This window comes from Delphinus delphis, chromosome 6 (assembly GCF_949987515.2).
Source record: "Delphinus delphis chromosome 6, mDelDel1.2, whole genome shotgun sequence".
Classification (NCBI taxonomy): domain Eukaryota; kingdom Metazoa; phylum Chordata; class Mammalia; order Artiodactyla; family Delphinidae; genus Delphinus; species Delphinus delphis.
Genome location: NC_082688.1, coordinates 96,140,316 through 96,154,948, shown reverse-complemented (window position 1 = coordinate 96,154,948; position 14,633 = coordinate 96,140,316).

Sequence of the window (14,633 nt, the reverse complement as noted above, 5' to 3'; positions counted from 1 at the left end):
GGAGCTTGGATTACTGAATGACAAAGGAACGGTTCTTTCCTTCTTATAGTGGGTGAAGTGTTTAGCACTTTTTGCAAAAAAAAGAGAAATTAGTCAAGGAGGATAAGAGAATATTGAAAGAGAAATAGGAGGAGGATGGGAAGCAGTAGACTGGGGGATGGGTGGAGGTGGTCATCAGCACCTGCTTACAGGGCATAGAGACAAAAAGCACAGCTCCTACTGCTCCTGTGCCCACCTGCCCAACTTAAGCACCTTGGGTGGGGGAGGGCTGTGCAATTTAAATAAAGAAAGTGCAGCAGTGGTTTATACAATGGCCTTAATGTGCACCACAGGTGATCACAGCATGCATAGACAGGTATGAACCTAATGTAAAGAATACAACACCAGAGGTTTGAAGTCACTGGAACCCGTGGCAATAAGGCCTATTTGTGTAAAAAAAATTTAGCCTAATGCTCTGATAATTGAATTTTCTTTAGCACTTTTTAAAAAATGCATTAATTTTCTAGTTGACTTAGAAATCAAAGAAAAAAATTGCGCTCACAGCTTCACAGGTATCGATTGACGAGAAACACAAAACCTAAAAGTTTTGAGTTATGTTTTACTTGGGGACCTTACTGAGGACTATAGCCCAGGAGACAGACTCTCAGATAGCTCTGAGGAAATATTCCCCAGAGTTAAGGAAGGAGCCAGGATATATAGGAGTTTGGGCTGAAAAAAACAATGTAGTCAAACATCAAAAGATTAAAGCTAATCAGAGAAAAACGGACATCTCAAGTTAATGATTTTAGTGCTTTTCGTTGTATGCAAAGATGCGAGAGTCTGGACTCATTGAAATTATTCCTTTGACATGCATCTTAGCTATCTAGGGCCAGTATCTTGTTTTTCTCTAATCTGAATTCCCCTCGGCGGCACTGTCAGAGGGGAGTTGCAGTGGCTGGTGGCTTGATGGTGGGCAACATTCATTCTTGACTGAAATGGCAGGTAACATTTTTTATTCTGCATAGGGGAAGAAGAAAACAGGCAAGTCCAGCCCTCAGGCCCAACCCTTCTCACTGTCTGTTCTGTCTCATGCATCTGCCCACAGCCAGAAGAATATTTAAGATGCAAACACTTCACTCTGCAACAGACAACCTGAGTTGAAACTGCAGTCCTGCGTTGTCTGGGCAAGTAGTGAACAATATCGAATGAGTCATCCCTGCCTGCAAATGGTCACAAGCCAGGGAACAGACAGGGTGAGTAGGTGGAGAAGTTTTATGAGGACTGGGCTGGAGAGGCCTGGTTTCCCTCTCAACCTCAGAATATATGGCTATGATCTTCTCTCTTTGATTTCTTTTTTTTTTTTAAAGAAGATGTTGGGAGTAGGAGTTTATTAATTAATTTATTTATTTTTGCTCTGTTGGATCTTCATTTCTGTGCCAGGGCTTTCTCTAGTTGTGGCAAGTGGGGGCCACTCTTCATCGCGGTGCATGGGCCTCTCACTATCGCGGCCTCTCTTTTTGCAGAGCACAGGCTCCAGATGCGCAGGCTCAGTAGTTGTGGCTCACAGGCCTAGCTGCTCTGCAGCATGTGGGATCTTTCCGGACCAGGGCTTGAACCCGTGTCCCCTGCATTAGCAGGCAGATTCTCAACCACTGCGCCACCAGGGAAGCCCTCTCTTTGATTTCTAAGATTTCTAATTTAAGAATCTTTTTATAGCCTCTTCTCCACTTTGAAGGTGCTGGAAAGAAAATATACCTAATATCATAGACTCTTATCTACTGATTTGTGGGTAAAAGAAAATACTGTATTTTCTTGATGATAAAGTATAAATTCGTCACTTAGTATTTCAGAAAACAGAATTCACCTTTCAAGTCATACTTCCATTTCAAAGTGGTAATGTTTACTTTTTAAAATTTTTACTAAAAACTTATTTATTCTATGCTGTCCCTTCTATTCGATGGTATTTTGGAATCTAGAAAATATGTTGAACTAAGACTCTTCTGGCCTCAAAAGAGTAAATACTTATTGTTGGGGATGACTAGGGAAAATGAGAAAACAATATCCGTGAACTTGATATTAAAAAGGACAATTGAGGGATGAGGATGGAGAAAGAAAGAAACCTAGTGTTTTTAACAAAGGAAACAGGTGGAGGGAGAAATGTGGGGAATGCTGCAAAGCTGCTGCTTTCCCCATTGTGGAAGGCAGATTGTTTCACCGGAGAACTAACTGATAATGTCAGGACATGCAGTTGCGTGAAGTTACCCCCTAAGTATAAACTCTTTTATGATGATAGGGACAGAGTAAAGGGACAAAGTAGGTGATTAAATAGCTAATCCCACTAGGGGATTGTAAGTAGAAAAAAATATGGGAGACCCCTGAAGTTAATGATTATTCAAGAAAGCAGGTTTGCTTAACCACAAAACCAAGCAGGCTTGCTTAGCAACAAAACCATTCAACAGAAGCACGAGACATGCCCGAAACAATAAAACAGTGGTAGCATGAGACTACCTGACATCCTGCCCAGTAAGCTCAGTAAGTTAATGATCCCTAGGACATGCTCTCTGCACAAATAAAGACAATAATTTATGGAAAGGTGGCATTTCAAAGTGAAAGACTCTCATTGTACTGAGACCTAAAATAATTTTTCCATAGTGCCATGACAGTCCTAGCTTGACCATGTAGGGACGAGAACACTCCCCTGCCCAACCTGGAGGATGAGCTGATGATGGAAGCTTGATGTCTACTCAAGAGTGAGGAAGAAAGTGTTCATTTCTCCCTCCCCCCTTTTCCTTTGATTATAAAACTGCAGCCCACTAAGTGCAGCACCCTCTCACCTGCCCACTTGTAAGCCTCACAACCATCCTATTCTAATAAATCACTTCTTATCTTTCACTTTGCCTCTTGCTGAATCTTTCTGCACTGAGACATAAAGGACCAGAGCTCCTCGGAGCCATCCGAAATGACAGCAAGCGGTTTCAATGATAGATGTTGACGTATTTAAAAGGAGAGTCCTGGGCTTCCCTGGTGACGCAGTGGTTGAGAGTCCGCCTGCCGATGCAGGGGACACGGGTTCTTGCCCCGGTCCGGGAAGATCCCACATGCCACGGAGCGGCTGGGCCTGTGAGCCATGGCTGCTGAGCCTGTGCGTCCGGAACCTGTGCTCCGCAACGGGAGAGGCCACAGCAGTGAGAGGCCCGCGTACCGCAAAAAAATAAATAAATAAATAAAAGGAGCGTCCTCAGGGCTTTTGGAAAATAAAGCGATCCAGATAGGAAAGGATCTTGAAAGGTTAAATGCCAGTATCAGGGAAAAGAGATAAATTCATGAAGAGAGGGAGGGAGGAAGGAGGAAACCCCCCATCCCACCCCCGTGTCTAGAGGGAGTGAATGGCCAAGGGATTCCCTGGCTTGTTGGAAAAGGTGAGAGTAGAAGGGCAATGAGGAGGTGTTCTGCATGTTATTAAGGATGGTTTCTGTCTAAGACTGAATATGTGAAAATCACTTTCAGGTGAGAAGGATGCAGTGCTTACAAGCTGTGTCTTCTGAACTGGTTTGTCCACAGTCACATCAGGCTTAGGGAACAGCTCAAAAACCAACAACAAAAAACAAGCAAGGTGAAAGGCACAGGTGTACATAACTCAGCAAGATACATCATTTTACAGCCAGAGCTACCAAAAGTAAGCCATCAAGTGACAAAGACCACCGAGAGGCACTTGCTTTACTATGGAAAGCACTGCTTGCTGTAATCATTGAAAATTGTGCAGGAAGGAGGCAGTGTGGGAGAAAATTTAGGAACAAAATCCCCTGCCATCCTAGAAAACAAAAGCAGAAGAAAAAGAAAACAGTTTTATTATTGAATAAGCATTGAAGCCACATCACAGGCAGTCTGCTAACGACATTGGACATTGCGAAAGAAATGAAAGAAAATTTAACCCTTTCGTACAGCTGGGCAGCTAAGATCCATTATGTACATGATCTCAAGATAGATGATAATTCACCCTCATGTTATAGGATGGGACAGTACCCTCTGTCACAAGTAGTTCACCCTAAATTCATTTGGTAATTGGGGTGGCCATCTGTGGTAGCTAACTGCCTTTATCCAAAGGAAAAATAAACTTCTCACGTCTTTATGACAAGAAGTAGTTTTAAAACTTGGAGCCAAGCAGTTAGGCTCTTGCCCTCCTGCTGAGACTAGGAGATAAGGGCATAATCTTCCTTGATAAATACATTTCAAAGAGATGGCTCCTGGAACACTGAGAAAAACTGTCTTGGGGTGTAAAAGTGGCGAGAGGCTTGTTTAAGCTTTAAAAGGATTTACATACATCTCAAAAGGAGAGAGAAAGAATTTACAGTTACAAGTTTTCTGAAGTAAATACTCTAAAAAAAGGGGGGAGGAAGAAATTACTTTTCTCTTTTTTGCACCAGGAAAAACTAAATTTTTTTTAAAAAAAATTTTGTTTGCCCTTATAGCGCCAGAAATCCCATCTGAAGTTGTACTTCAGTTGTAACAGGAGATTTCCAGGCCTAAAAGCCCCCGAGCATGCTTTGTCTGCCCCACAGAGGATGATATTCATTTTTAAGTTTGCTGCCCGAATTTAAATATCAGAAGATTGCCCGTGAAATCCAGACTTGCTGCATCCCAGAAAACTCAGACTATTTTGTAGCAGTCAGCTGGAGTGAAGATTAAAATATTAAAGTGTCATCCCACTGTTATTTCAATTTATTTGCTGTTAATGAGCTGAATACTATGGTGAAAATCTACACTGCACAGCACCAGGAATGACGACATTTCTAGATACAAATAGTAACGATCATTTATTGAGCACTTGTCATGTGCCATGCTGTTTTAATCTCTTCACTCCATTGGGGAAGGAGGAATTCCTGCCCCAAGTTGTGAGGATGCCAAACACAGGACACTGGGCAGGTGCAATTGACAGAAGTTTATTAGCCACACGGGGAGAAGGACACAGCACACGCCATGCATAGCCACACAGGGGATGCCCTTGGGAACAGTGTGAACAACCGGGCTGGGGGAGGCAGGCTTTGTAGTGTCAAGAGGGTGGACTCTCCCCAGTTCCCACAGGAGGATGTCACTCTCTGGTTTGAATAAGCCTGCGAGCTGGCAGGGAGCTGAAGTCTGGTCCTTAGGGCTAAGCAGGCACCATGCCTGGTCTGTTAGATAAGGAGGGTGGTTTGACTAGTGCACCTTGCCCACAGGAGCAGAGTGTGGAGGGGAACTGTGGTTATGATCTCAGATGACCTTGGCCTGAAGCGGCTTGAAGCAGGGTTTAAGTTCCTGGCCAGAGACTGAGGTCGTGTCATGGCAGTGAGAGCGCCGAATCCTATAGCCACTAGACCAGTGGTCAGTGACAAGACCCTGGCCCTTCGGCCTTGCAGAAAAGAATTCCCACAAAGACAGAAAGTAGTGTAACAAGTAAAGTATTTATTAGGAGAAAAATAGAGTACAGTATGTGTGGATAGATGCAAGGGCAGACTCAAAGAGAGAGTCACAGCCTCATGGCAGTTTAAATCACTTATATGGGGCATTTCTTCCAAGTTACGTTTAGCCAATCATTTTGATTTGCCTGGTTCAGAGTCTGTAATTTGGTGTATCTCAGGATCCTCCCAAGTGTGTGTACACATCTCTTAGCCAAGATGGATTCTACCAAAGAGGTCTGTGGGTAATTAACATCACTTACAATGGGGTGACGCCTCCTCGCTTTTTGTATTGGTCCACAGAGAATGAACTCCAACTGTTTGCCCCAGGGGCCTATCTATCTCCTGCGTCAGTTAGACCATTCGAAATCCTCTCAGTTTTACATCCAATGGATAATATTAATTTTAGACTTATCCTCACACAGGCATATTAACTATTTTCATGCTCATAACACTTCTATGAAGTGGTTCTGTTCTTATGGCCACTTTACAGATGGGAAAGCTGAGATCCTGAGAAGGGAAGTGATTTAACCACAGTCACACAGCTAGAAGTAACCGGGATGAGTCTGGCTCCAGGGCCAGGACCCTTCTTCCTACCCAGTAATGAAAGAGAAAGAACATTTTTACAGCTTCTTCGGTGTTAAGCTAGTAACAACCTTTTTAAATGTTATAAATAAAAATAAATAAATAAAAATTAGAAAAAACACCTTGGCCCATTGAGTTTAAAAGATTTCCAGAATAAGGTGTTTTATTTCCAAAATTGTTTTTGCCTCTTTTGAACAAAGATCCCTACTTGATGAAGCCAAGTGCTGATCTGTGAATGGTTCATGGAACAATTATTCCCTAATCCTGGTAGTTCCCTAAAGTAACTGTCAGGAAAAATTGAGAAAGACTTTGAAATGGGCAAAAAAAGATTACTGGGCATCCTGTCTAGGACATTTTGGGTTATCTCTATCTTTCATTGTCTGATGTATTTTACAGCTCTGCAAGTTGTAGAATTTTTATAGGAAAGTAAGTTTTCTTATCCTTAGAAAAACAAATTGGTCCCTAGAAATGCTATTGAGTATTATCATGTGGATACTGAGCAATTTTGTATGTTTTGAATTCTACAAATGTGTATGTTTTGAATTCTCTTTTTAACTACTTGTAACACTTTACTGGTTCCCTTGTGCTAAATCAAATCTTTGACACACGTTTATTTTGTACTTATATGAGAGTCATGATGTATCCCTTTCTTTTTAAAAGAGTATCATTTTTTACACCATTTTAAAGCTTACACTCCATTTACAGTTATGCTGCATATAGCCAATATTTTGTAATAACTGTAAAAAAAAAGTACCTTTTAACACAGCTAACAATATTAAAACATTGCCTTTGTAATTAAAATTGTATGACACAACTCTCTGGTTTGAATTTAAATTAGATTTGTATGAGAAAATATTAACCTGCAGTCTATCAGAAAACTAGTTTCTATTTGGTGTTTTAAAACAAGTTTTAGTTCCTAGAAATAAATATCTAAGAATCAAATTAAGTGAGGCACATGGGAAGATGAAGTTGGTTCTTAGGAAGTGATAACAACTGTCTTGTCAAACCACATTAGTATAATATCTAAAATCTGAATCATTCATTATTTGGTGTTGTCACATAGATTAGTTTAAAGGAAGAAGTTAACTCAGATGTGCTGGCTCCCAGCAAAGTCCTCTCCCTTGCCAACTACAAATTGGCACATGCCATCTACCTCTTCAAGGATTAAATCATAAGCTGCAGCAGCTGCTGACCTTCAACACCCCCTGAAAAGAGTTCAGGGTGAAGATCAGGAATAAGGCACTCTGTGCTCTGGGATAAACTGGCAAAACAGGTCTTCAGATAGTTAGATGTTTTCAGAAGATTTTCTGAGCCAATTCTTGCATCTCCTTGTATCTATAAAAGCACTAAAATCCATCATGATGATGTCTGCTCCTCATGACGAGCAGCAACCTTCTGCAAAAATTATGTGCCTGAGTGCATGAACTCCACCAAAATCACATATATACTGACCTTCCCCTCCTACAACTTTGGAGAAGTTTCTCAGAGCTATCTAAAATGTTGTCTCCTGGGCTCTAATCCATTTTGCCCCAAATGGAACTTAACTCACAACTCTCACATTGTGCTTTTTTTTTTTTTTCAGTCAACACCCTCTAAAGTGACTAAATGGATAAAATACCCTTTCTTCCTTTTCATTGCACTGGGGAACCCCAGGGCTCCTGGCTCACAGAGCTGCTATCCCAAGTCTGTTCCCTGGGCAGGGATCTCACTTAGATGGCCACAGTAGAATTGGCTAAAAGGCCCCAGTGGGCAAAGGCAATTCAAATATGGTGTTTTGGTTACTTTTCATTTTAATTTAGCTTCAAACATATAGAGAATTATAAAAGTAGAACAAAGAATGCTCCTTCCCCTTTTTGTTATTGCTGTTCTTTGCTTGTTTTCTGAATTCTGAATTTGTATTTGTCCTTTTCCCCCTGAAATACTTTATTCTGTAATTCCAAAGAGCATGGACATTCTCTTACACATGTTCAAAATCAGGATATTTAACATGGATACAGTACTATCCTCTAACTCACAGTCCTTACTTAAATGTTATCATTTGTACTAATAATGCCCTTCATAGCTATTTATCTTCCTGTGATTCCTCAGGATCACAGATTGTCATCACCCTTTTACTTTCCTTTAGTTAAGAACGGCTCCTCATCCTTTGTTTTTCTTTCTTGATCTTGTCATTAGTAATGATTACAGGCCAATCATTTTGTAGAGTGTCCCTCATTGGGTGATTGTCTGATGTTTCTTCATGATTAGAGTCATGTTATTATACCTTTGGAAGTAACAACACAGAGTGATGTTGTGTCCTGCTCAGTACTTCCTATCAGGAAGCACATGATTCCAGTTTGTTGTTATTGTTTTCTTGTTTAGGATCAAATAACTTTTAATTGTTTGATGTACAAAGTGGAAAAAGTTTTAAAATTTCAGATTAATCACGTTCATCAGACATAAGAAGTGGTCATTTGACACCAAAAATGGCATTTGGTAAGTCTATAATATGGAAAAGAAGTCAATTCATTGTCATCTCCTGCCACTGAAGAAGGCATGCATTACTTCCAGGCTTCACATGGAAGACAAGTAGACTGGTGCCTTTTCATATTTCACACATGCACATCAGGAATACTTTTTTGGGTAAATTTAGCTATGCCCAACGTATTTACAATAGCAGAGTGAATTTGGACCTATATCTATGGAGAATAAAAACCACAGAGTAAATGAGATAATTTTTTACTATAATGAAAGACTTTTTTTAAATACAAAGCTGGCTTCCTTTTATTTACATCTATCTTCCTTCCCTTCTTTCTTCCTTCCTTCCTGCCTCTTTTCGTTTTTCAGTCTTTTATCCCTTATGGCTAATTTTTCAAAGTAAAACATTCATTTATTTAAATTGGAATATAGTTGATTCATCAATAAAATGTTGTGTTAGTTTCTGCTGTTCAGCAAAGTGATTCAGTTATATATATATATATATATACTTTTTTTATATTATTTTCCATTATGGTTTAACACAGGATATTAAATATAGTTCCCTGTGCTATATATACAGTAGGCCCTTGTTGTTTATCTATCCTATAGAGAAGAGTTTGCATCTGCTAACTCCAAACTCCCACTCCCTCTCTCCCCCACTCCCTCCCCGTTGTCAACAATAGGTCTGTTCTCTATGTCTATGAGTCAATACAACTATAAGATAACAATGCTACTTGCTGCATATGTGTGTGTGTGTGTATATATATATATATATATATATATGGAAATCAATTACAATATGAATGTGTCGATTGTTCTGAAGTTATGTTTTTAAAAACACTTCCTAAGTTCTGCTGATCTGCACTGCATTTACTCTGCAAAGACAAATAGTGGTTGTATTAGCTTTGATTTAAGGTGATCTATTTCATTGTGACTTGATCTGAGAAGCAATGAGTATTTAGTCGATATGTAAAATGTAAGACACTGATTTCACTGCGAAAGTCCAGCAAAGCAGCTTTCCCTATATTTATAAAATATTAATTTAAAATAGTCAAATATATTTTGCTTCCAATAATGTGTAGAATAATAGGATTTGCTTTCCAGTGTACCATTTTGAGCGTATTAAAGAACCAGTTAGTCATAAAATTTTATGCAAATAATGATTAGGAGCCAACTTGTAGGATATTATATATGACATACCTGAAAGTGAATATAAATTGCATTCAGCTTTCCAGTGGTATCTGGGAATAAATTTCTGATTTAATTAGATGTATAATCTCTGTTTCAGAATTTATAAGTAGTTAAAATCATGCAATGGGTGCAGATAGTTTTTAGCTAATGGAGTTTTACTCAATTTAGCATCTAACGTTTTGAAAACAATTTTGAACTAGCCACTCTCAGTCATCTTATTTGAAATTTTTGCAAATAAGTCTCCAAAATATACAATAAATATTTTATTAGAGTTGTAAGTAAAAACATTTCCTTTATATTATAAAGTATTTGCCAGCACAAAAAATGGTTGTTGTGGGGAAAAATGTATTAATATCTATCCTGTTCTCTTTTTACAGTATAGTTATCAATTTCCCATATTTAAATAAAACTAATACATAGAAGCTCAATTTTCCACATTGTCCTTCAGGCTAAACTACATGTGCTTAACCATCTATAGAAAAGACTAAAAATATAATTTAAGGGTATATGGATTATTTTCTAACTAATGTGAATCTAGAGGTACATAAGACATATAACCAAGTTCCTTTTGGACAAAAACAAAAACACACATAAAACAAAACAAACGGAAAAAACAGACATAAAGGACTTAATATAGCTTTTATCTTATTCTTATTACAACAACTCTAATCAATTTTATTACCCTGAAAATTTGTCTATCTCTAGAAAATTGTTGTCCCTCTTCAAGTTAGTCAGTGACCCTTCTATATAGCCCCATATAACCTAAGATAAATTGAAAAAATTGGATACCCAATATTAAATTCACAATTAAATATAAAGTCAATTGGAAAAATAAATGGGAGTTGTGGCAGGCAGCCTCCAATATGGCCCCTATCATGCCCACTTGTCAGTGCTCACACCCTTGTGGGATGCCCTCTCCTTGAGTGAGGTGGACTGACTCACTTATAAAACATGGGATACAGTAGAAACCAAGAGATGCCACTTCTGATCTTTCCTTATAAGACTGAGGTTTTTATCTTAGGCTTTCTCTCCCTTGGGTTGCCTTGAGGAAGACCAGCTGCCATGTTGTAAGGCAGCGCTGGGAAGGGGCCCATGGGAATGAGCTTGGAAGTGAATCTTCTGAGGCTGTCAAGCCACATACAGGATGAGTAGACACAGATCCTTCAGCCCTGTGTAGCCTGAGATGACCACAGCAGGGCCAACAGCTTCACTGAAACAATTGAGCCCCTGAGCCTGGGAAATTCAGCTAAGCCATGCCCAGATTCCTGACCCCCAGAACTGTGAGATTATCAATGTTGTTTTAACCCACTAAATTTAGGGGTAATTTATTATGCAGCAATAAAGAACAAATGCAGAAATTAAAACACAATTAGCAGCTCTACCGCAGACTCTCCCTGGACTTGAGAAACATTATGTCATTTCACCATGGTGGAATCTACCTTTTGAGGATAAGAATCTTTATTGAAGATTAAAATTTTATACACAGGCAAGGACAGAAAATTAAAACAAGTGTATGTGCCTCAGAGAAAATTGAGTCATGCAGACACAGCTATAAAACAGAAGCCATGGGGAAAATATATAGAGGTTCCAAGTCAAAATATAGCTAGAACATATGTGCCTAAGATACACAGCTGAATTTAGCTGTTATTCTGGAAATTAAATAAATAGAACAAAACAAAACAAAATGAATACTCTGTTGTTCTCTGAGATTATAGCCATTAGGAGAAAGGATATAAAATACATCACTTTTGAGGCAGCCAGAGAGGCTGTAGAACTGAAGTGGGCACCAAACACTTTCATTGTAAAGGTACAGCTTCTTTTGTTCATGCACCTGCCAACTCAGAAGCACCTGCAAATTTATTAATAATTTTAAGAACTATTATAGATTTTTATCAATTTAAATATCAACCTGCTCTCTTTATCCTCCAGGTTCTTTTTCTCTGTCTCACATGCATGTATTTATTGGCTGTGCAGCCTCTTTTTTTCTCATATAAAGATGCTTCCTGAATCCTGATTTGTCCCTCCCTGCACCCCAGTGGCCATAGAGCAAGTCTGCCTATTTTCCTCCATGTTAGTTTCAGTTGCAGGAAACGGTCTGCCATTATCACCCCTCATAGGATTGTGAGGACATTTGTGCCCCTCAGGTCACACAAATTCTTAGCATAAATAACTAAGCCCTTTTTTGAAGTTGAAACTGCTTTCCTTTAAATATACTCTTCTCTTGACAACCTGCATACAAGAGTGGTATGGAGTCAAGTCTGCAGGGACCCTTGCAAATTTCTTGGTTGTTCTTAGAGCATGTCTTATGAAAGTCTTATTTTCATATATTTGACAATTTAGGAATAACGCTTCTTAACATTTATTTTTCTCTCTTTAGCTCTGACATACACAGAATTATTTAGTCAATTTCCCAATGCATATATTTATTTATTTATAGAAATAACAACGAGTTTATTCAAAGTCACACTATGACTTTATCACTGGGAAAAGGCAGCTATTAATACATTAGAAAATACACTAAAGAGACAGATACAATTGATTTGGACAATAATACATATATGGATGTTAATTTCATATTCTCTAGAAATTTATTTGAGCAATGTTTTACACTTATCTATATCACAATTTTAATTTAAATGCATCGCTGAGCATGGTCTAGGCCTGATCATCCAAGCTCCCACATGAGCCCAGACAAGAAGGAGGTGGCAAGGAAACAGGGCTTGTTCTGTTTCTTCTTAAACTTGTTACAATGCAAAACAATGTGCCACAAACAGCACTGTGTTTGTCACAGATGAGGCTGTCAGGAAGCCCATAGGCTTGCGGCAGAGGACAGCTTCTCATTGTTTGGCAACTGCAGGCCTCTGTGGAAATGAAGCCCTGTACCAGCATTGGCCATCCCCATGGGAGTGAGCCCAGGGTGTGCACTGGAGAACTAGCCCCTTACCCACAGGCCAGGCTCATCAGGCAGGGTAGGCCTAGCACAAAAGTTGCCCTCCATAGTAACCGCAGTTCTCCTTGATGATTAAGGTGAGACAGCCCAGACAGGCAGAATCCCCAGGAGGCAGGGGAAGGGGTGGACCACAGGGCCCTCTTCTCGTTGTCCCTGCTGAGTGGGAGTCACGCCAGGAAGACGAGAATCAGGAGCAGATGATCACAGCCCCTGGTCAAGCCACCTGCTCCTCTGTGGTTCCCGAAGTGCAGACACCTCATGCAAGAGTGGATTTAGCCCACATCTTGTTCTGCTTACAGCTTCTGAGGCTGTGTAAATAACTGCCAAATCCAGTGGGAGTGTCTTTGGAATGTTCGGAGTCTTTGGTGCATTTTGATTTTGCTTTTTACCTCAATGGTCCTACAATGGTGAAGCTCCCCGCTCTGAGCAAAGTCAAAGTCAAGTCGTGTTTCTGCAGCACTGCTGTGCCCTCATCCTGAGCACACCTACTCCCAGTCATGCCTTGTCGCCTCATCAGAACATTTCCAAATACTATGGCCATAATTTTTTTTGAATTTTATTTAATTTATTTTTTTATACAACAGATTCTTATTAGTTACCCATTTTATATACATCAGTGTATACATGTCAATCCCAATCTCCCAGTTCATCCCACCACCACCACCACCACCACTGCTTTCCCCCCTTCGTGTCCATACATTTGTTCTCTATATCTGTGTCTCAATTTCTGCCCTGCAAACTGGTTCATCTGTGCCATTTTTCTAGGTTCCACATATATGCGTTAATATACGATAGTTGTTTTTTGCTTTCTGACTTACTTCACTCTGTATGACAGTCTCTAGATCCATCCATGTCTGTACAAATGACCCAATTTTGTTCTTTTTTATGGCTGAGTAATATTCCATTGTATATATGTACCACATCTTCTTTATCCATTCATCATAATTTAGAAGAAATCTATATACCTATCACTTTGATTCTACTGTTAACATTTTATTATCTGTGCTTTATTCTATCTATATATTCATTCTTCTATGTATTCATCACCACATCTTATTTTTGATGCCTTTTAAGGTAAATTGCAAACGTATTTACACTCCTCCCTAAAGACGTCAACATACATATAATCAAGTACATTCTAATATTTGCTTATAATTTGTCTTTTGGTGAAAAATCTACATTTTGCCTTTAATCCCTGCATCTGTGTACATCCTCTGAGAAGAGATGCCACAATGAGATAAAATGTGTGAGAGATTTACTGGGGGAATGTCTGTGAAGGAAAAACAGGAAAAGGTAGGGAGAAACACCAAACCCTGGTGCAGGTCTTACACTGGAAATGGGAAGGGGAAAGGAAGGAGAGTTGGATCGTAGGAGTCTCAAAGTGCAGTGCAGTTCTAGGAAATTTTTGGCCAGGCCAATGGGGAGCCCTGAAGCCAAAGCTGCATTGTAGGGGCTCACGTGGGGCAGGAACGGGCATGCATTGGTGCCTTACTGTCGAGTCATGGGCCATGAGCCGCCTGCAGAAGTGCAGTCTTTGTGCCATCATGGTGGTGGACACATGGTGGTAGCTGAGCTGTCAGTCACTCTGCTCCCCACAGAATACCTGAGCAGCTGCCACATCCCTAAATCACTTCTCTCTAGAAGCAGCCAGTGTCCTCTTCTTGTCTACCACCACAGATTAGATTTGCTCGTTCTAGGAACTTGAATCATCTAGGATGGACTCCTATGCATCAGGCTCATTTTTCTTTGGATAATATTTTTGAGATTCATCTATGTTGCTGCAGGTACCAGTGGTTCTTTTTTATTAATGAATGGTTTTTCATTAGGGGGATATACCATAGTTTATTCATTCTCCTATCTAGACTGTTTCCCAGGTTTATGAGGTAAATTGCTATGAACAGTCAAAATCTGGATACTTCTTGCAATGGCAAAGCTTAGTATAAGTGTTTCTCACAAGCACACAATGATATTATGCCCCACCCACAAGAGAATCTAGTTCACTTGGTTTGTGATGTAGCCCAGTGTCGGTACTTTTA